Raw genomic sequence first — 20,819 nt, forward strand, 5'->3', positions numbered from 1 at the left:
AAGTGCAGCAATGAACAGCCAAAACTATCCCAAGTCTCCCAAAGCCCCGCCTCCAGTTCTGGGCTCATTTATATATCTCCTCCCAGAGTCTGTTCATGGGATCTTTTCAGCTGGCAACAATCAAGCTCCCGCACGAGGTGGTTAGTCTTCTAGTGGATTAACCTCACCTGTTCTCTCCCAAGACCATTCACCATCCCACACTTGGGAAACAGGCTTATCTCTCCTTCATAAGCCCCCATAGGAACCTGCCCAGGCTCCAAGTGAAAGAGAAGTATAAAGAAGATAAGAAGGAATGGGATTTAGAAGTGATCATACCTCCTGCCTACGGGCCTTTCTCCGTGGGCCACACAGCAGCCTTCTGCCGTTGGGAATACTCTTGGACATTTAGGAGCAGCACTGCGTCCTTTTGTGGGAGGGGACACTTTAATCACAAAATCACCAGCAGCAAGCATGAAACATGGTAAGCATGTCACTAAGTAGATGCAGAGAAGGCTAAGTTGGAAAAGGAGTGACCCTTTTTTTTATGCAGCTTCCATCTCTCAGGTGCTGGGATTCCAGGCACGTGCTGTCTAGCATGCACCTGACTTGCAGATTGGGTTTGTTCCTCGGAGAGCCTGAAGCTTCAGGCTATTGGAGGAGGGCCTGTCCTCCTTCACAGTCCCCTATTGCAAATATTTTTGCCCATTGAGCATGGCCATGTATCTGGCAGGCCAGGTGGGGGGGGGGGGTCTAGCCACTCTTTCACATCCTTGCCATGGCCTCATGAGCAGAAGGAGAGAAAGACAGAAAGAAGAGGGTCTTGGCCCACGGAAGTGCAGCTTGGGGAGCCCAGATCCAGCCTCACCGCCCAGGTTTAGCTCTAAGCACTGAGCTGGATGGGTCATTACACATACATAATGTCATTCTTCTTCTGTGGCTTATCCAGTGGGCCAACTGGTGAAGTTCTAGAACTTTCTTTTCTCAGCCCCACATTATCTCAAGTATCTGACTCTTCATATACCAGACACCTCACCCTCCTAGTGGGCAGGCTGCTGCTTCCTCAAGTCAGTCCTTCCCTAACCCTGACTTAAAAAGAAAGAAAATGCCTACCCCATTGCACATGCCCCAAAGACCAAAGACATAAACCACCCCCACATTGGATGACCCGGCTCAGAATTTAGGCACACGAAGGCAACAAAGTTACCTCGGTAGAAGAGAAGGGAATTTCAGATCGTCCAGTTACAATTAGAAAGTCTGCCCACCCCAGGGCCTAAGGGACCTCGGTTATTTCCTCATGTTTTCTGGCTAATTATCATCGTCAGCTTCAATGTAGCAAAATGGGCAGAGAATTAATGAGCCATTTCACAGTGGCACTCATGGCATGGCAGCATGTGCTTATAGAGAGGCTGAGGAGAATAAATCATCCAGGCCAGCTGTGTGCTTTGTCGGTCATGGGTAAAGCCCAACAAAGCCATCATTTTCCTGTCTTGCAGGCCTCCGTGGAAAATATATGGTTTCCCACGTCAGCTGATCTCCCTGGGGCTTCGCACAGGCGCTGATTGATTCCCTCATATCATTGTCAATTGGCGCTGTGTTCCTCGGGTCAGTGAGCATTAGAAGTGTCCCAGTTCCACCTACAGATGGCTGTAAAATGTTAGATTTTGAGGATGAAGGATGGTACATAAAAAGCATTCTAAAGCATAGTAACACTCTGGCCTTAAGGGGAAAAATAATTGTAATGATTTATAACATAATTCTACTAAGATTTCATCGTATTATGACTTTGAGACTTCCTCTTTCAGGATATTTAGCTGCAGCGGTTCTTAAGATGGTGAGGAATGAGGCAATGCTAACACACACACACACACACACACACACACATACACACACACACACAATTATACCTAGGATCCTTCAAAAAAGGAAAATAAAATGCACTAGTGACACTCTCTGTTTGATCACTACCTCATCTGCATAGCTTTAATATGTATTGCCCACGTGGGATGCTGCGCCTGGCTTCTGGCTCCTCCCTCCTCTCTCCAGGGCTAAGGGAATTGACATTCTCATTTGAGTTTCGTTCTCCATGTCTCCTTAATGGCTGCATGCCAAACTAATATTAAGAACTGTCATGCAATTCCATTTAAAAATGACCCAAGCCACTCATGGAAACAAAAAGAGATAAAGCCACATTCTCTGAAATGTCTCATTAGTATTCTGGTTTATATTTCACCTTGTTCCAGAAAGTATTCGAGACGACTCAATATTATAATAAAGTAAGAGTGTTTTTTTTTTTTTCAAGTAAAAGAAATAGTAGAAATCATGAGAAACGAGGGTAAGAAAAGCAAGATGAAGTTTGCATACTTTCATTAGGTGGCTATGACCACACAAGTACCATGCCACAAATAGTGTGCAGTGTGAACGGATGGGGGGGGGCATCTAGGGCCCCTCTGACTGCAGGCTCATGAAGCATTGGGCCATGTGTCTCTCACTCTCTCTCTGGGACCAGGGACCAACTTGGGAGGAGAATATCCCAAGTGGTATCCTCCCTGGTGGTGATGGAGGCACAGGAGACAAATACATATGCAGGATCTGTGGCTTCTGTCCCCACTTCCACAGCACTATGCTCCGTAAGGATATTTCCATGGACGTATATACTATACATTAAACATAGCTCCTCCATCCCCTCCCCCAACACACACATACACTAGTTTCCTTGTCCTTCTAGACAGCCTTATTCATAATTTCATGTTAGCTATATGAAACCTAAGAAACACAAATGCACGTGATTTTTGCCCTTTTATGGCTGGCTTAACTACTTCGGTATGATTCAGTTCTACTATAGGCACTGCTTTCCAATCTCGTGTCACTCATCATGGACAAACTGTAAACCAAAACCACACAGGGGAATGGGATTCTAGGAACCATGTTTCCCACCTTAGAGGCCCGTGGCAGAGGGCATGGTAACGGTGACAATGCTGTGTCAATGGTTATGCTGATAGTGGAAGTAACAATGTGGTGACAGTAGTGGAGGATGGATGGATGGTGGTGATGATTTTGACAGTGGTGGTGGTGATGGTGATGGTAATGATGGTAGTGATGATAACGGTAGTGGTGATGGTACTGGAGGTGACGTTTATGGTAGTTGTAATGGTATGGTAATGAGGATAGTAGTAATGATGGTTCTGGCGCTGATGGTGGTTTTGGTAGTGAAGGTAATAGTGATGGTGGTGGTGATAGTGATGGAGATGGTCCTGATGGTGACGGGAGTCATGATGGTGATTATGATGATGGTGGGGGAGGGGATAGTGGTGATGGGGATAATGATGATGATAGAGGTGATAGTGGTGGCTATGACGATGCAGTTGGCGTCAGTATTAATGATGATCATGAGGATGGTGGAGGTGATGATGATGATTGTGATAGCAGTGATAGTGAGGCTTGTGGTGATGGGGATAATAATCATAGAGGTTGATAGTGACAGTTATGATGGTGGTGCCAATGGTCATCATAATGGTGGTGATTACCATAATCACCATAGTGGTAGTCATGATGGAACTGGAGGTGACAGTGATGGTTATGATGATGGTGGTGATAAATTGGCAGTAATGGTGGTAGTACTAATAGTTGTGGCTGCTGTGTGCTAATACAGATGTAAGGAAATACAAAGACCTGGTTTTAGTTACATAATCAGCCACTGAATTCTATAGATACTCCGAATACTACCTTTTTATTTTTTTTTTTTAAAGATTTATTTATTATGTATACAAAGTTCTGTCTGCATGTACACCTGCAGGCCAGAAGAGGGCATCAGATCTCATTATAGACAGTTGTGAGCCACCATGTTCTTGCTGGGAACTGAACTCAGGACCTCTGGAAGAGCAGAGGCTCTTAACCTCTGAGCCATCTCTCCAGCCCCGCCAAGTACTACCTTAATAGACACTCTGTAGTAGTTATGTTAAGTGGTGACCTTGCCTATAAACATAGCTTTTCTCTTCGTCACACCAGATGTGCTGGCTAGTTCTTGCCAACTAGACACAAGTGAGTCACTTGGGAAGCGGGGACCTGGAATGAAGAATTGTCTGATCAGATTGGCCTCTAGGAAAGTCTGTGGGGCATCTTCTTGATTAATGATTGATGCCGGAGGGCCCAGTCCACCCTGGGCAATGCTACCTCTGGACAGGTAGTCCTGAGTAGTATAAGAGCATGCTTATACCATAGAGAGCAAGAGTAAGCAGCACTCCTCCATGGCCTCTGCTGCCTTCGTGGTAGACTGCAAGCTGTAATCCAAATAAGTCCTTTCCTTTCCAAACTGCTTCTGGTTATAGTGTTTATCACAGCAACAGAGAAGCAAACCAGGAATGCATTCTTTCTTTCTGAACTCTCCCCAAAGACCTCATCACGACATTGGATAATGTCAGTGATGGAGAGCCTTGTTTCCCACACCTGCCATTCTGTCGTATTTCTTTCTTCTTGCCACCCTTGGCAGAGGTGTTTATTTCTTTAAAAATTAGTCACATTGCTGTTCATTTCCTAACCTCGGCATCTTATTTATTTATTTCTGTCTTATCAGTGTTATTTTCTTTTTAGTGCCCTGCTATATAATCTTTTCTTTTTTAATTTGGTAATGAAAGAATTGGGGTGAAAAAATAGGTCTCTCCAGACATCTGTGATGACATTAACTTGGTAGAATCCTCCTTCTTTATGATGGTCTGGGAAATCTGGAATGACCTTGGAGCCTCACAAGCGATTGCAGAAAGCTTGCGTTCTATTTGCTATATCCAAGTAATTGGGTTATCTTTTCTGAGTGCTTGTTATAATTTTGAATTTGAGAATATTGTTTCAGTAAATAACAATTTTTTTCCTTTGAGGGAGCATAAAACCAAATTTACAGAACTTCTATAAATGTTCCGTGCACACTTGAAAATAACTGGTCCCAACAGGCAACCTTGATCTCTGTGATCCTCACTATCATGATGTAGACTGAGTAATGGCCCCAAATGTATCTAGGTCCTGATCCCTGAGCCTCTGAATATTACTTTGTACAGAAAAAGAGACTTTACAAATGCATTGAAAGCTATGGAAGTGGGGAGATGACCCTGAACAACGCAGTCACTGGTGCCTTCTAAGAGGGAGGGAGATTGAGATTTGCCATAAAAGATGAGGCAGCATGTCCTCTGAAGCATGGCATTGGGCTACAGGCTGGTGGAGAAAGCGGTCAGAGCTAAGCAGATGAGGACCGCAGCGCTGGGAGTGGAAAGGCAAGTTGAGCTCTGTCCAGAGACTCAGAGGAGTCTGGATTTAGGGAGATCTGGATTGGGGGCTGGGGGGAGGTTGGAACACCAAAAACAGCTTCTGACCTCCAAACCATGAGAAAATAAATTCATATTGTTTGAGCCACAAAGCATGCTGAAGTGTTAGAGTAACCACATGCAACTGAGACAGCCACTTAGTGTCCATCTACCATAGAACAGTGGGTCCTCTCCGCTGGTGGTAGCGTGTATGTGTGTGTGTGTGTGTGTGTGTGTGTGTGTGTGTGTGTGTGTGTGTGCACGTACATGCACATCACTCATGTGTGAGTTTAGGCACCAGCATCCCATAGTACATGTCGGGAGGTCAGAGCCTTGGGCATCAATTGTCACCTTCTGCCTTGCTGGAGATAGGGCCTCTTGTTGTCTGCTGCCGTGGACACCAAGCTAGCTGCTTGGCAGGCTTCTACGGATTCTCTTCTTTCAGTCTTCCATCTCTCCATATGAGCACCGGGATGACAGATGCATGCTACAGTGCCTAGCTTTAAATGGGTCCCAGAGACTCAAACCCAGGGCCTTATGCTTACACGGCTTACACGGCAAGCCTTTCACCTATTGGCATCTCCCCAGAGCCCTCTGAAAAATGAACACAAAGACTGTGTTGAGCAACACATGACGGCTACTAACTCTTTCCCTAGTCGCCCTTTGTAACCTCTGTGGCTTTCGTCTCTCCTTTAGGGCTCCTTGAGTTGGTATCTATATATTTTCTGACTATTAAAATCACCATCCCTCTTTTCTGCTCAGGGAATGCACTTCGTTTACCTGTACTGTCTTATTTTAGATCTCCTTTCATGTCTATTTTTGATTCCCACCATAAGTCTTTGCTGTCATGTGGTAGAATTTAAGCCTCCCACGTGTATTATCACAACCAAGGTGTCTGACCCTCCATCTTTCCCTTGCTTTCCACTTTTGCTTTTTGCAACTTCCTTTTTCATTTTTGTGTGATGTACACTAGAGTATTTTAAAAACCTATGCCCTTAAATACCTTTAATGCTTTCAAGTGTCTATTTAAATGTACATTTTCCTGTTTAAGTCAAGAACAAAGACATTTATTTTTCTCCTTCTTACATAAGGCGTGAAATTCTTTATTCTTTAAGATCCTGCCATCACAATTATTTTTGGTTTCCAGTTCAATTTGATTTGCATTATTGACCTAGATCTATACATAATCTTTGCTCTATGTAATAATTTAAATAAACACTGTTCAGATTTTGTTGCTGTTGTCTGTGGTCATTTTTCCCCTAGCTTATTTATTTATTCTACAGATATTCATGGAGGAGCTACTGTGAGCCAGGCACTAAGCTGGGACCTGGTGACAAGGCAGTGGCCAGGGCCTTACGGTACTGTTCAGTTCCTCTCAGCCATGGTCCTCTGTGGCCCACTCTGGGTTCCAGCCACACTGACTGAGGCTAGGGCATGCAGATTCCCTCTATTGCTCTGCATGATGCTTGCCTTTGTCAATCTAACACAATCGAGAGTGAGCTGGGAAAGGAGTCTCAGGGAAGGACTGCCAACACTGAGTTGTCCTTCGGGCATGCCGGTGGCAGATTGTCTTGTTAAAGCAGTGGCCAAGCAGAACATGGTCTTCCCCAGCCATGACCACCCAGCCATGGGCCACCCAACCATGGGCCATCCAGCCATGGCCACCCAGCCATGACCACCCAGCCATGGGCCACCCAGCCATGGTCTACCCAGCCATGGGCTACCCAGCCATGGCCACCCAGCCATGGCCACCCAGCCATGGGCCACCAGCCATTACCACCTAACCATGGGCCACCCAGCTATGAGCCACCCAGCCATGGGCCACCCAGCCATGACCACCCAGCCATGGGCCACCCAGCCATGGGCCACCCAGCCATGGCCACCCAGCCATGGGCTACCCAGCTATGCTAAGAAAGAGAAACTGAAGAAATAGAGAAATGATAGTGGTCAGAGTGGGGGGACGTTGGTTGTGGCTTCCAAGGTGACTCTTGGGTGGTAGGATCCCTGCTGTCTTCTGGTTAGGATGGATGCGAGCACAGGGGACAGAGGGTACTCCCCAATGTTCCTCAGTCAAACCCACAGAGGCATCTAAAACTCTAGGTCCAATCTTGTCTATTCTTTTCAAAGTTGCTAGCGAGTTTTCACGTTCAGGGGTATTTGGGCAGGAAGTGGAGGGGCCTGTTCAGGTCTACATTGGACAGGAAATCTATACTCCCTCTTTATCCCAGAGGCCCTGGAGCTTAGATGGTGCCTGCTGTGGTGTGGCAGCATCCACTTGAGGCCTGCACTGCCTGTGTGTGAAGCCCTCATGTGTCAAGTAGACCCATCAGGTGTTTATCCTTTCGCTCTTCCTGCATCTAGGCTCCCTGTCTAGCTGTAATGCTGCCGGTTCTCTGAAATGGCTAACATCTCAGTATCTTAGGGCCACCTTTGGGAATGTTTTAAACTGACTGTGTACAGCTAGTAATTGCTCTTGAGGCTCTGAGCTCACATGGTATCCTGGTGAGCTTGGAGTCCTGGAACAGTGGTACTGTGACACCCTAGGGACTTTTGCAGATGACACTGATTTAATCAGACTTCAGGTTCTGATGCTTCTTCCAGATAATCAATGATGTGTGTGTGTGTGTGTGTGTGTGTGTGTGTGTGTGTGTGTGTGTGTGTGCAGGCTGTCCACAGGGTCTGTGAGAACCCTGTGAGACTGAGCTAAGTGAAACACCCAGTGTCCATGAGCTAAGGAAGTGAGCCTGTACCTACCATGGCAAGATATGGAGCCTTCTGAGCATAGGCCACCAATGCAACAAAGTTCATGCAGTTTGAGGCCCAAGCCTGTTATTTCATGGAAGAAAATGAGGTTGTCTGGCTCTGTTAAGAGTCTTTGGAATGAAACAGATTGCAAGCTGGGACTCTCTGCATTGGTAGCAAAGCGAAAAGCAGTGAACTGTAGACAAGTTCATCATTCATCATGCATGCGCGCACTGGAGGCTGGGCATGCTGCCCAAGGGTCAGTGCAGGCTGCCTGGTCATTCACCCACCAGGTAGGCTTCCCAAGCAGAGTCCCAGACCTGTCTCTGCCACTGCTTCTCAAAGAGAAAGATAATTGGGATCCATCATAGGACCGTGGGAGGATTAAAGAAGACAGTAAGCAAAAGGCACCTGATACAGAGAGAGCCATGCACTCTGTTCCCTCCTAACCTGGGTCGACCCCTTTCCTCACGCACCCAACAAAGACTGATGGCTTTTCTGCCAATCAGCTAGATCTGCGGCAGCTCAAGCCCTCATTTCAGAGCCTTTGAACAGGAAACCTGAGTAGAGAGACTGTTTGAATTGGCTCATGCAAGAAACAATATTTGCTCGGGGTTGGCTCCTGTGTTATGAATTTTTAACCCCACATAAATCAAAACTGCAAAAAATGGACAAAGGACAAATTTCCTGTGCCAGGACTAAAATAGAAGCTGCCTGCATCTCTCAAACAATTCCAATTACGTTTCCATAACCAGATCATGCTGAGATGAAGGGCTGCAATATTTATATTTAGGCTCTGAAGTATAATGCAAGATAAATGAAAGCAGTCTGTCTTCTCACCGCTGAGGCTATGCCGCCTTCCCATCTACAAAGGCAGCTCAGAGACCCGGCCGAGAGCAAAGGGCACCGTGCACCTGGGAGGCTTTGCCTCCTGTTCCCATGGTTCTTCCTCAGAGATGGCCTCCTAAAGTTCCCAATACTAAATTATTGATAAAAATCCTTCATAGGAAGGTTTAGCTCGAGAAGAGATGGCTCAGTGGTTAAGAGCACTTCCCACTCCTCCAGGAGACCCAAGTTCAATTCTTGACACTCGTATCAGGAATGCAACAGTTGCCTGTGTCTCTGGCTCCAGGAGATCTGACACTCTCTTGTAGACTTCTACAGCACCTGCACTTAAGTGTGAGCAAACAGCCACACACACCACACACATATACACATAATTAAAAAATAAAAAGCCAGGTTTACAATAACAAATCTGAGGTGATCCATGAGGCTGAACAGTGACTCTCACCCTCCTAACAAACATTAATTTCATAAACATATCTCTAGCAACTTTTAGAAGTTAAAAACCTGGAAAACTACAAGAGCAGCTAAGAGACTGGCATTCTTATGATCTAATACAAAAGGAAGGCATGCAAGGATTTGTTTGCTAGAAGGTGATGGTGGGGAGGAGATCACAAACTTCAGGGTGCCAGTAGCAAATCTCACGAGCTTCTAGAAGCAGGAGAGACAGCAGCCATAATGGCACTTGGAGCTGAAGTTGAGGGACGCTAAAGGCTTGAATAGGAGAACAGGGCTGCAGTGGGTGGACAGGCTGATGCTGACGCAGATGTGGTGACAGGTGTGTGGTGGAAGTGGGCAAGACGCTGGAGAGTAGGTTGAGGGCAGGTAAGCAAGCCTCTGGAGATGAGGAGGATGGGTTTCTTCACCTCACAGGAAACTGGAGGCTTTTAAGGCTGTTTGACAGAAGTGTTAATATAAATCAGCTCCAAGAAAGAGGGGGTTCACTCCCTCTTTCACTTACTCACTCCTTCACATACTCCTTCACCCCTTCCCTCCCCCCTCCCTCACTCCCTTTTTGTGGAGGTTTTGGGTTATATGTAAACATGTTTTTGTTTTAATCCCAGCTGTGGGATATGTGGGCTGCTCCAGTTTGTCCACAGCTGATAGTTGCCTCCTGAGAGGGCACATGAGGTTTGTCAGCTGTGAACTACCTGGTGTGGGGTGTAGTCTTTGTCTGTGAGGACAAAACCCAGCTCCAAAGAGAGACTGGGGCTCCCCCCTCCCCCCTTGCTGTTCCTGCATGCTGTTGATGCGTGTGAGGAGAAATCGAGAAGTCGGAGATATCCTGAACATATCCTGAACCAGGGATTGGATTTGCCCCAAAGAGCCGACAACCCTAGACAGCAGGAAGCAACTAAGGACAACTAAGTCCCATCTCCCTAATAATCTTCTTTCTCCCCTACTGGGTGCTGGGGTGTTGGAAGGAATTGGGATGAAGTAGGAAGAAAAAGATTTAAAGAATCCAAAATAAAAATAGTTGGTTAAAAGTATGCCAACACTCCCTCCTTCCCTCCCTCCCCCATTCACTCCTTCACTCCCTCCCTCCCTCCCTCCCTCCTTTATTCCCTCCCTCCCTCCCTCTCTCCTTCACTCCTTCACTCCCTCCCTCCCTCCCTCACTCACTCCTTCACTCACTCACTCACTCCTTTCCTCCCTCCCCCATTCACTCCTTCACTCCATCCCTCCCTCCTTTATTCCCTCCCTCCCTCCCTCCCTCTCTCCTTCACTCCCTCCCTCCCTCCTTCACTCACTCACTCACTCCTTCACTCACTCACCCTGGAGCACGCATGGAGCACGGAGCAGAGATGTAGACAGGGCCAGGATCCAAGGCCTGTACGAAGCGCAGTGTAGAGTGATAAGACCAGGCGACAGCAGGAATGTCTCCATGCCCAGTCATAAGCCATAGCAAGTCATCACAGCACCTTTGTACCTTGGAGACCTGGAGTCTGTCCATTGCTTCTCAGCACAGGCTGGGGTATGTGCCCCCAAAGGACCCCTGACCTGGTCACCCTGGGAGAACTCTAGAAGCCGCATACAGAACACCACCCAGCCATGAGCCCAGTCCACCGTGCCTCCCTCTCCACCTTGGACTGCAGACTCTGGAGTAGCTACCTTGGTTCAGGCCTCATGTTCCTTTAGCTGATTCCAAGCAATAACTGACTATCCCCCCAGAATTGTCCTGGCCATGCCACAGGCCCCACATGCAAGTCTTTCTCTGGCACCCACCCATGCCCATGATAGTACCCATGGTACTATCCCATGCCTGTGGCTTTGGAAAGATATTGCAGACACTGGGTAGGAGACATTTCAACAGAAAGAAACAGTTAGCCAAAAAGCTCAAATAAATGAAAGGGTGATGTCATGAGGCTGAGGGTCTCACCAGCGCCTGGGTCGCACGTGGATTAAATGCTGGCTGCTCACACATACTATTTGCAGAGTCAGCTAACGACAGTCCTTCTTATTATCTTGACAATCATTTACACACTGACTTTTTGAGCTGCTATAACAAAAGGCTACACGCTGGTTGCCCATAAGCAGCCAAAGTTTACTCGTACAGTTCTGGAGGCTAGAAGAGTAAGAAGGACGTGTAACCAGAGCTGGAGTCTGGTGCCGGTTCACTTCCTGGTTCACAGGAGAGGCTTCCTCACAGAGTGTTCAGGCAACCAGCCTAAACTACAGTCTCCTCAGAGAACTTGGCCTCCACTTGAACACTTCCCCAAGAACACACCCCCTAATACCAACTATCTTTTTGCAGGTTCTTGCCATGTACTGAGTTCTTCAGATGGCTTTTGGGGCTGCCAACTGGGGTGAGGTTAACCTGCACTAGAAGATGACTTTGTTCTCACGCTGGTTCCAGTCACTCAGCAGAGACTGGTACACAAGGGTTGTATCTAGACACAGCTGGGAGGAAGGAGTGCCAGAGGCAAGGAAGGAGAGATGACAGACATCAATTAGGTTACAGAGGGGCTGGGTGGGTGTTTGTCTGGGCTTCTTTCTATGAGGGTGGTGAGGGCAGCTGTATCCCTGGGGCCTGCATGTGGGTGGTTCCTGGCTCCCAGGAGGGTAAGCTGCTCCTCCTGAGAGGGAGGAGGGAAGGGAGGTAGAAAAAGGAAAGCTGAGAGAGTCAGGGGCGGTAGAGGGCCTGGGAGGAGGGGAGGTTGCCATAACCACCTGAGAGCACCAGGTTCTCTCTGTTCCGTGTCTGCAGACACTGGGCAAGATCCTTCCAGCACAGTCTCCTGCCTTCACTGCACAGCCTAACCAGCTTAACACTGAGGATGGAAGAGGACCTGAGCATCCTGTTGGGACAAGGATAAAGAATGATGATGGGACAGAGGAGAGCTCTGTCAATAAAGCACTTGCCAGGCAACCATGAGGACCTGAGTTTGATTCCCAGAAACTGCATTAAAAAGCCAAGTATGGTGACAGGTGCTTGTAATACCAGCATTAGGGAGGTAGAGACAGGAGGATGTCAGGGCCTTGCTGGCCAGCTCGCCCAGACCACTCGGCAAGATCCAGGTCATCGAGAGACTCCTGTCTCAGAAAAGGTGGTGGCACCTGAAGAATGACATCTGAGATTGTTCTCTGGCATACACACACACAAACACACACACACAGAGCTGTTGGCTTTACCCTCTATTTGAGACAGAGGCCTGTAAGAAGGCCTGTTAAGTAGAGCATTGCCTGTCAGTTCATAAAATGTCACAGATGACTAGAAGAGTGTCTTTTGGTAAGTCTGTCCCTAAGATACATTCTATCCAATAAATGTAATCCAAAAGAATAGGAAGAAGAAAGGAATTTATGTTTTACCTCTCTTTCCTAAAGTTGTTTTATTACTGTTGTTATTATTTTATGTTAGTTCTTTGACGTTACACATGTTTACAGTGCTTTCTGGGTACTTCCTCACTGTCCCTGCCCCTTCCCACTCCTCTCAACCCTCTTCCTCCCTACCTGTCACTTTCCTGAATTCATGACTTTGGGTTTGTTGTGAGCCCCTGTTTGTTTTGCCAGAGCCGTCTGGGTGACAGTTAGATTGGGACCATCATTGGAGCTTGATGGAGTCACCAGCAGGCACACAACTGAAGGCAGTAACTCTCTTTGGAATTAATCCCTAGGAATAGTTCAGCGGTGGGAAGTGGGGCCCAAGTCCCTCCTCCACACTCGTGTACTGTTGATGGGCTCATACTTTTGCAGACCCAAAGCAGGCATCTGAGGCTGTCTATGGTTTCAATGGCCATGTCTTGCCTAGAAGATGGCATCTCTCAACCATTTTCTGGCCATCTTCTGGCTCGGACAGTCTCCTCCCACAGTGTCATGTCTGTCTGCATAGCTTTGAAAGGTAGCTGTAGGCTCCGCCCCATATATACGATCTCTCCATCTTCAAGAAAAATTGTGCTGCATTTTGAGAGAACATTCTGCTAAGAATCCAACTTTCGAGGGAGGAAACGGCTTTCTGCCTGGCCCCAAATGGCTTTGGCCATGATGAGATTTCAGTGTGAAATAATTGGAGAAGCCTGTTCAAGCAAGAAGATGCGGAGACTGGGGAGTCACTAGGACCTAGGTAATTATAACAAGTCACCAAACACCCCTGAGCCCTGTGTTCTCATATAGAACTAGAGGAATAAAGAGTAGGCGGCCTCCTGATACGTGTCCACCCAGATCCCCCAATCCAAAGATCTCAGCATAGTGGTGACCTGAGGGCAAGACAAAGCAGTGCCTGGCTCAGAGCCAGCCCTGTTCCCACATCCTATCCGTATGTCATCCTGGCTGTACCAGGATTCATATATGACTCTGTCCCTGGGGAATTAACACCATTCTCGCCATGACTTTCCTGCCTCCCTCTTTGCTTTCTCTTTATTAAGTCTGAGTATCACAACAGTAAATGGTAAACAGTAAAAACCAACATCCAAGATGCTTTGCCTATTGTTGGTGTGCAAGCTCCACCGGAAGAAGGTGGATTGAGCCTCATGGACTCAAAGAACATTTGCTCCCTTGATGGGGACCTGTTTGGGGGAAGTTGTGAAGCATTTAGGAGGTGGATCCTTATTAGAGGAAGTGAGTCACAGGAGGCGGGCCTTGGACTTCTATAGCCCACCCTACTTGATCTTCCCTCTCTGCCTCCTGAGTAAGAGGCAGTGTGACCAGCCAGCTGCCTCTTCCTGCCACCATGCCTTCCCTTCCTCATCGTCACTCCATGATGAGCTGTGTCCCTCTGGAACTATGAGCCAAAATGAACACTTCCTCCTTATGTTGCTTTTGTCAGGGTATCTTATCACAGGAATGAGAAAGGAACTATGACATAGTTCTACTCCCAGGCGTGTCCCGACACTTAGCTCTGTGCACCTCGTACAGAGAAGTCATTACACTGTGCACATGAGTGCTCATGTTTGCACAGGCATCTGGGTGAATCTTTGGGGGACATGTAACTGGACTGCAGCACACAGCCCATTTCCTCTGTCTTCTTGGGCTCTATTGATAAGAAATGATTCAGGAATCACTCAAATCCCCCCCCCCCCCATTCTGTTGGCCCTGGAAAACAGACCCGCTCTTTGAAAAGAAAGAGAAAGGTTTAATGAGAAGAACTTGCTTTTCCGGTCTTTCATTTTGCTTGTGTTTGTTGCTGACAAATGTAACTTGTCTAAACATGTCAAGAACTCCAGAGCTGACACTTGTTCATCCAGCCCATGCTCACCATGAGGGTGTTTCCACCTGTGGGTCTCCCTCCGAGGGTGTGGGCATGCCAACCAGCTTTAAATGGTCACTGTGATGAGGCAGCCCTCCATGAACACTCTCATCCATACATGTGTTACATACTGTAACCTAGTCACAGAGTTCAGTCATCCACATGACAAGAGTGGCAGACATCACTGGAACCCTAAAGGTAGACCCGCCCCCCAAAAAACCATGTGAGCAAAGAAGCAGGAAAGGGAGGTGAATGGAGAGAGTAAAGATGAGGAAGATGATGGAAGGGTGAGATGAGGAGGAGGGGAAGGAGTGGAGAGAGAGAGGGGAAAAGGAAGAAGAGGAGGAAGAAGAGGTGGGTGGGAAGAAAGAGGAGGGTGAGGAAGGAATTGGAGGTAAAGGGCAACAGGAAGAGTGGGGTAGGTGGGCAAGGAAAGCAATTAGCATATCTGTGACCTCACATACTCATCTGATTTTGTAAGTCAGACATTTCAAAGCTGCTGTCTTCACAGTTATGAAATATACATTACATCACTTTTAATTACAGTCACTGTGCTGTGCAGATCTGTAATTCCTCCAATTTAATGGAATCTCTGTACCCTTTGACCAAGACCTCCCCATACCCACCCTGCCCCCAGCCCGAGGTTACTGACCCTCTGCTCTCTGCTGCGCTGAGGTCAACTGTTTTAGATTCCACACACAAGTGAGCACAGGCAGTGTTTGCCCTTCTTTTGTCCTTCGAGCGTTCTCCCCTATACTGTTACTGCTGTTAGAATTATATTCCTTATATTTTTGGTTGTGAGCCTAGCCTTTAAAGGCTGAGCCATCTCTCCAGCCCAGAATTACATTCCCTTTGTGCCTGCATAGCATCTCACCCATTCGCTGTATAAACCGTGCTTTCCTCATCTGTCCATCCTTTGATGGACACTTGGGTTGCTTCCTTAGCTTGCTGTTGTGCCTGACTCTGTAGTAGATGTGGGGATGTAGGTATGTGCTCCGTCTACATCCTGATTACATATATGCCCAGAAGAGGAGTTGTGCAGTCTTAGAATCAGGCTGTGTATAGATGCATGTGCACGTGTGTGCTTAGGTATATGTGAACACGTGTACATGTATTTATACATTCTATAACTGAAATGTCATAGCATTATTTTGTGCCCCTCAGTCCCTTAAGAATATATTCTGAATATTTGTGTGTGTGCCAAATCTCTTTAATTTGCTACCCCTATGCCCAGGCATTGGTATGCTGTGACTCGTTCCTCCTTACTAGGCATTTGGGAACTTTGCATATTTTTCCATCTTAAGTAGCCCTGCCAGGAATGTCTTTTCAGATCAACCTTTGTTATGCACCTTGGAGTGAAGTTATTGGGTCAGAGGGCATTTTCATTTTAAGCCATAACTGTGCTTAGAGTGGGAGGCTTAAACACAATAGGGAATTTCCAAGAGAAGCAAATCCAATTGTCTTTTGGGGGCTGGAAAACATCTCTCATGGGCCACCACAGGAATTAGCTGTGTTTACTGTACTTATTCATCTACACATACATATTCAATGTGTGTGTGTGTGTGTGTGTGTGTGTGTGTGTGTGTGTGTGTACACACGCGTGCGCCTTGCAAATGTTTTCCTTAAAAACAGTCTGAGCAATTTAGCTGCTCCTCCTTTCCTCTGACACACACACACACACACACACACACACACACACACACACACACTCCTCGTATGAGTGGTGGGACACACTAACTGGAACTCCTGTCAGGCTCAGCAGTGCCCAGCGAGGCCTGTCACCATCTGATCCAGAGGCTCTGCTCACACGGCAGACCACAGGCTACTGTCTATGGATTTCCATGATTTTGCCAGGAGGCATTCAACTGTGAAAAATCCCACTGCTCACACCACCAGCTTCTAGAAAGAAAGAAAAATAAAAGGTGCATCTCTTCCTAAACTCAGAAAAAAAGGTTTTGCTTCATAAACGAGATGCAAAGTCACAGCCGTTGGGCATTTAGGGTGTCTCCCTGTGGCATCATGCACCGTGCTTGGCCCTTCTCACAGCTGTCTTCCCCTTGACGTGTTTCAACCTGTTATCACATGGTTTTTAACCTGGGTACCCGCCTTACTGTGCCCACCAGGGTCTGGAGAATAATTTTTACATCACAATGGGACTGACAAGGGCTAGGGAGATGGCCTAGTGGCCGTGGGAGCATGAGGACTGGAGTTCAGATTCCCCGGCACCACATATAGACTGTGTGGCTGTAGTAACCAGCCTGTAATCCCAGAAGTAAGAAGGCAGAAGACCCCACCCCACCCTGAGCAAGCTGGCTAGCTTCTGGTTCAAATGAAATCGTTGCCTGGATACTTAAGGTGGAGAGGTTGAGAAAGGCATCTTACATCAACCTCTAGCCTCCAGACACATATCCACACAAATGTGTACCCACATACATGTAGATGCACACACACACACACACACACACACATACACACACACCTGTACTCTACACACACACACAAAGAAACAAACATATAAATAACTAAATATCACACAGGACCAGGTCACCCCTCTGACTTGCCTGAGCATTAGAAATGACGCATATATAAGATACTAAAGGGGTTGGGGATTTAGCTCAGTGGTAGAGCGCTTGCCTAGCAAGCGCAAGGCCCTGGGTTCGCTCCTCAGCTCTGAAAAAAAAAAAAAAAAAAACTAAAGGATTCTGTTGTTTCAACAAATACTCATTGAACACTGACAACTTTGTCTTCGCTGTCAAGTGGGCAGAATTCGCAATCCCCCTGGGAGACACACCTCTGGGTGTATTTGTGAGGATGTTTCCAAAGAAGTCTAACTGAGGGAGGATGCCCTGCCCTGACTGTGGGCAGCACCATCCTGTGAGCTGGGGGTTCCTAGACTGAATGACAAGTTAACCATGAGCAGAGTACCAGCTCCAGCTCTCCTTCCTGACTTCGGATGCAAATTGACCAGCTGCCTCAAGCTCCTGCCGCAGTAAGAGATCATCATGATGGTCCAGTTTCAGTATGAGGCACACTCAGAGTTCATTAGAGAGCCACAGAGATGCAGCGGGAGGAGGAGGTGGTGGCCCCTCTGTCCTCCAGCTGCTCACTGGTACCTGCCTGTCTCAATTCTGCAAGTGTGTGTGCTTGCTGCATGACTGAATCCTTGACCGGAAGAGGGAGTAGTCTCAAGCCCTAAGATTAGGTAAGGCTTTGTGTCCTCAACTAAAGTGTGGGGAGTTGGGAGAAGGGGATAGGCTAGAAGCATATGTGTTTTGCCTGCATGCATGTCTGTGTACCACAGGCCCAATGGAATTCAGAAGTAACTCTCCTACATCTGGAGTTACAGGTGGCTGTGAGCTACTGTGTGGGTGCTGGGAATTAAACTCTGGTCATGTGCAAGAGTAACCGGTGCTCCTAACCAGGGAGCCATCTCTCCAGCTCCTGCAACTCTCTTGAGAAACAGCCTTTGAGGGAAAAGGGCAAAATTTTTCATGATCAGGGACGTTAAAAAAAACCACTGCCTCCCACCAAACCAGCATTCCAGGCATATTTGCCTTTTCTCGGTGCCAGCACCCCTTTCTGCAAACTTTGAGGCTGTTGAATTTATCATTGCGGAGTGAGGGTTTGCTTCCCCCACACCACCAGGGTCATATATCTCAAAGCCTGAGATCACAGATCGGCCACTGTGATTGTTATTAATCTCACCTTCATGCCATCTGGGCCCCGCCCCTGGGAGATCTGTTTGAACTTAACACAAAGACCAACTGCACAGCCTAGAACAAGCTGAGTACCTCCAAACTACCCTGTGTTCCCCTTTCCCTGCCTCTCTTTGCCCTGTTTTGAGCCCTCGTGGACGGGTGCTTGGATGGGTGCTCGTGGACAGTGAGCCAAGGATCCCACCTCTCCATCACTTCCCATAGGACACCAAGCCAGATACTTTTGTCAACCCAACACAGAACGGGGGCTTTCCTTGACATGGCCACCGTCTTATAACTCAGGTGTGAGCCCTGCTAGCCATTCCTCGTGTCCAGGTACATGTCCTTCTCTTGCCCTTCTGATCTTTTTTTCCTTTTGGTGGGACCAAGACACACCCACTTGCTTCTGACCCATGGTTTAGCCTCTCCTTAGCCCTCTGAGAGCACTAGCTGCTAAATGCATTAACAAAATGTCTCAGGACAGGAAGAACCCTCCCGGTAGCTGAAGAAGGGATGGAAGTCACTCGGTGTGAACAAGGATAAAGGGATCAAGAGAGAGCAGGACTTTGGTGCATTTGGAACGTGCATCCTGCGAGAAACAGGCTTGCTCCTGGAGTGGGAAAGAAGAGTTTTGTAGCACACTTTCTTTTTCTACCCTGAACATGTCTGGATAAACATGATAACTGAGAGAGAGAGAGAGAGAGAGAGAGAGAGAGAGAGAGAGAGAGAGAGAGAGAGAGAGAGAGAGAGAGAACAATGTTCTGAGGGTACCACAGATGGTTCTTGGTGGAAAAGCCATTCTCAAATTTTAGAACACAGTAAAAAACAAACAAACAAACAAAAAGTGTTTAATAAGGTGTCCAGCTCAAAATAAATCAGTGCTTTTGCTTTGCAACAACACTGACCTGGAGGAAAATGTCACTGGAGGAGAATTCTATATACCATTCCAAGAAACAAGACAAACTACTCAGGGACATTCCTCAGGAGCTGTGTGAAGCCCTAGGTGACACTTCAGAGACTAGAGGGCAGAGAAGACTGACCTTGTTCCTTAAGAAGAACACTGATGTTAAAGTTCCCATAGCCCAGCTGTGTCTGTGTCCCCTGTGCCAGGTGCAGGTCTCCTTACGCACAGCTGCTGGGGTGTCTGTGCTCCCCCGTACCAGGTGCAGGTCTCCTTACATGCAGCTGCCAGGGTTTCTGTGCTCCCTGTGCTATGAGCTGCATGACGGTGGAGTGTGTCCCACCTTTGCTGTGTTCTCATAGGCGTCCAAGTTTCTGGTACCCAGCAGGGCTCCATCAATATTGTCTGCGTTAGCGAGTGAACATGAGGGTGATCATGATTCTATGCGGCTATAGTCGGACCCTCAGAGAATCTTAGCTTAACCTGTGGCATGCAAAGAATGGTTGTGAAGTCCAGTGGTTCTGAGGCCATTGAGAGTTTAATTCTCCCAGCACAGTGTTCCTGGACTCGTTTTAACAATGAGTTTAAATCTTAACACAGCCGGGCGTGGTGGCGCACGCCTTTAATCCCAGCGCTCGGGAGGCAGAGGCAGGCGGATCGCTGTGAGTTCGAGGCCAGCCTGGTCTACAAAGTGAGTCCAGGACGGCCAAAGCTACACAGAGAAACCCTGTCTCGAAAAAAAAAAAAAAAATCTTAACACACAGCCATCGTTCCTGCCCTGGAGTAGAAAGAGGCAAAGAATGCTTCAAAGAGTGACGCTAGAAGGCTCCTCTGACATTCTTTTTTTTTTTAAAGCACTGCTGTGGGTGAGTAAGGATCCTTGAGATGTTCTAGAGACTTTCTCTAGGAATGGTAATATATCCTGAACTGCAATGTTGATTAATTGACAATGTAATGAGGGAGACACTTTTTATTTAAAGCCAAATTGACTCAATAACAGCAGCTCTTCTTGACTTCTTAGGGAGCCCCTCTGGAATGTTAGGAAGGGAGAAGCAGCTGCTTGGAATGAAAACCCCATCACTTAGAGACACCCAGAATCCAATGGGAGAACCAGGAAGAGGGAGAGGGAGAAAGAGGGACAGTGAGAGAGAGAGAGAGAGAGAGAGAGAGAGAGAGAGAGAGAGAGAGAGAGAGACAGACAGACAGACAGACAGAGAGACACACAGAGACAGACACAGAAACACAGAGACACAGAGACACAGAGACAGACAGAGAGAAAATTTCACATATAAAGGATTCATTGTGAGGGGGAGATGTGAGTTCTAAAGCAAACCAGATTATGGACACAGGCGTCAGGAGGTGGCTGGTGACAGCTGTCAAAGGCTTTAGGAGGCAGAAATCTGAGTGTTCCATTAAGCCCACCACATCAATAAGAGGAGGTTATGTCACTCAAGAGAAGGGAGCCTCCACAGGCAGTTCTGGGTAGAGGGTGGGAAGCAGCTGTGGGGAGGTTTGGAGTTCTGCCGGAAGTCAAATGTGATGTGCAGACATCTCCAGGGGACTTGAGCGAGGGCTCGAAACAGCAGCAGCGTCTTGGCGAACGCTCAGTAAGGAGTGCTCCGAAAAGGCTCATCTGATGCCAAGGCCACCCTATGCAGCAGGGCAGACCACCCGTGCTGCTCAAAAGC

The sequence above is a fragment of the Acomys russatus genome, chromosome 12 (genome assembly GCF_903995435.1).
Source record: "Acomys russatus chromosome 12, mAcoRus1.1, whole genome shotgun sequence".
Lineage (NCBI taxonomy): Eukaryota > Metazoa > Chordata > Mammalia > Rodentia > Muridae > Acomys > Acomys russatus.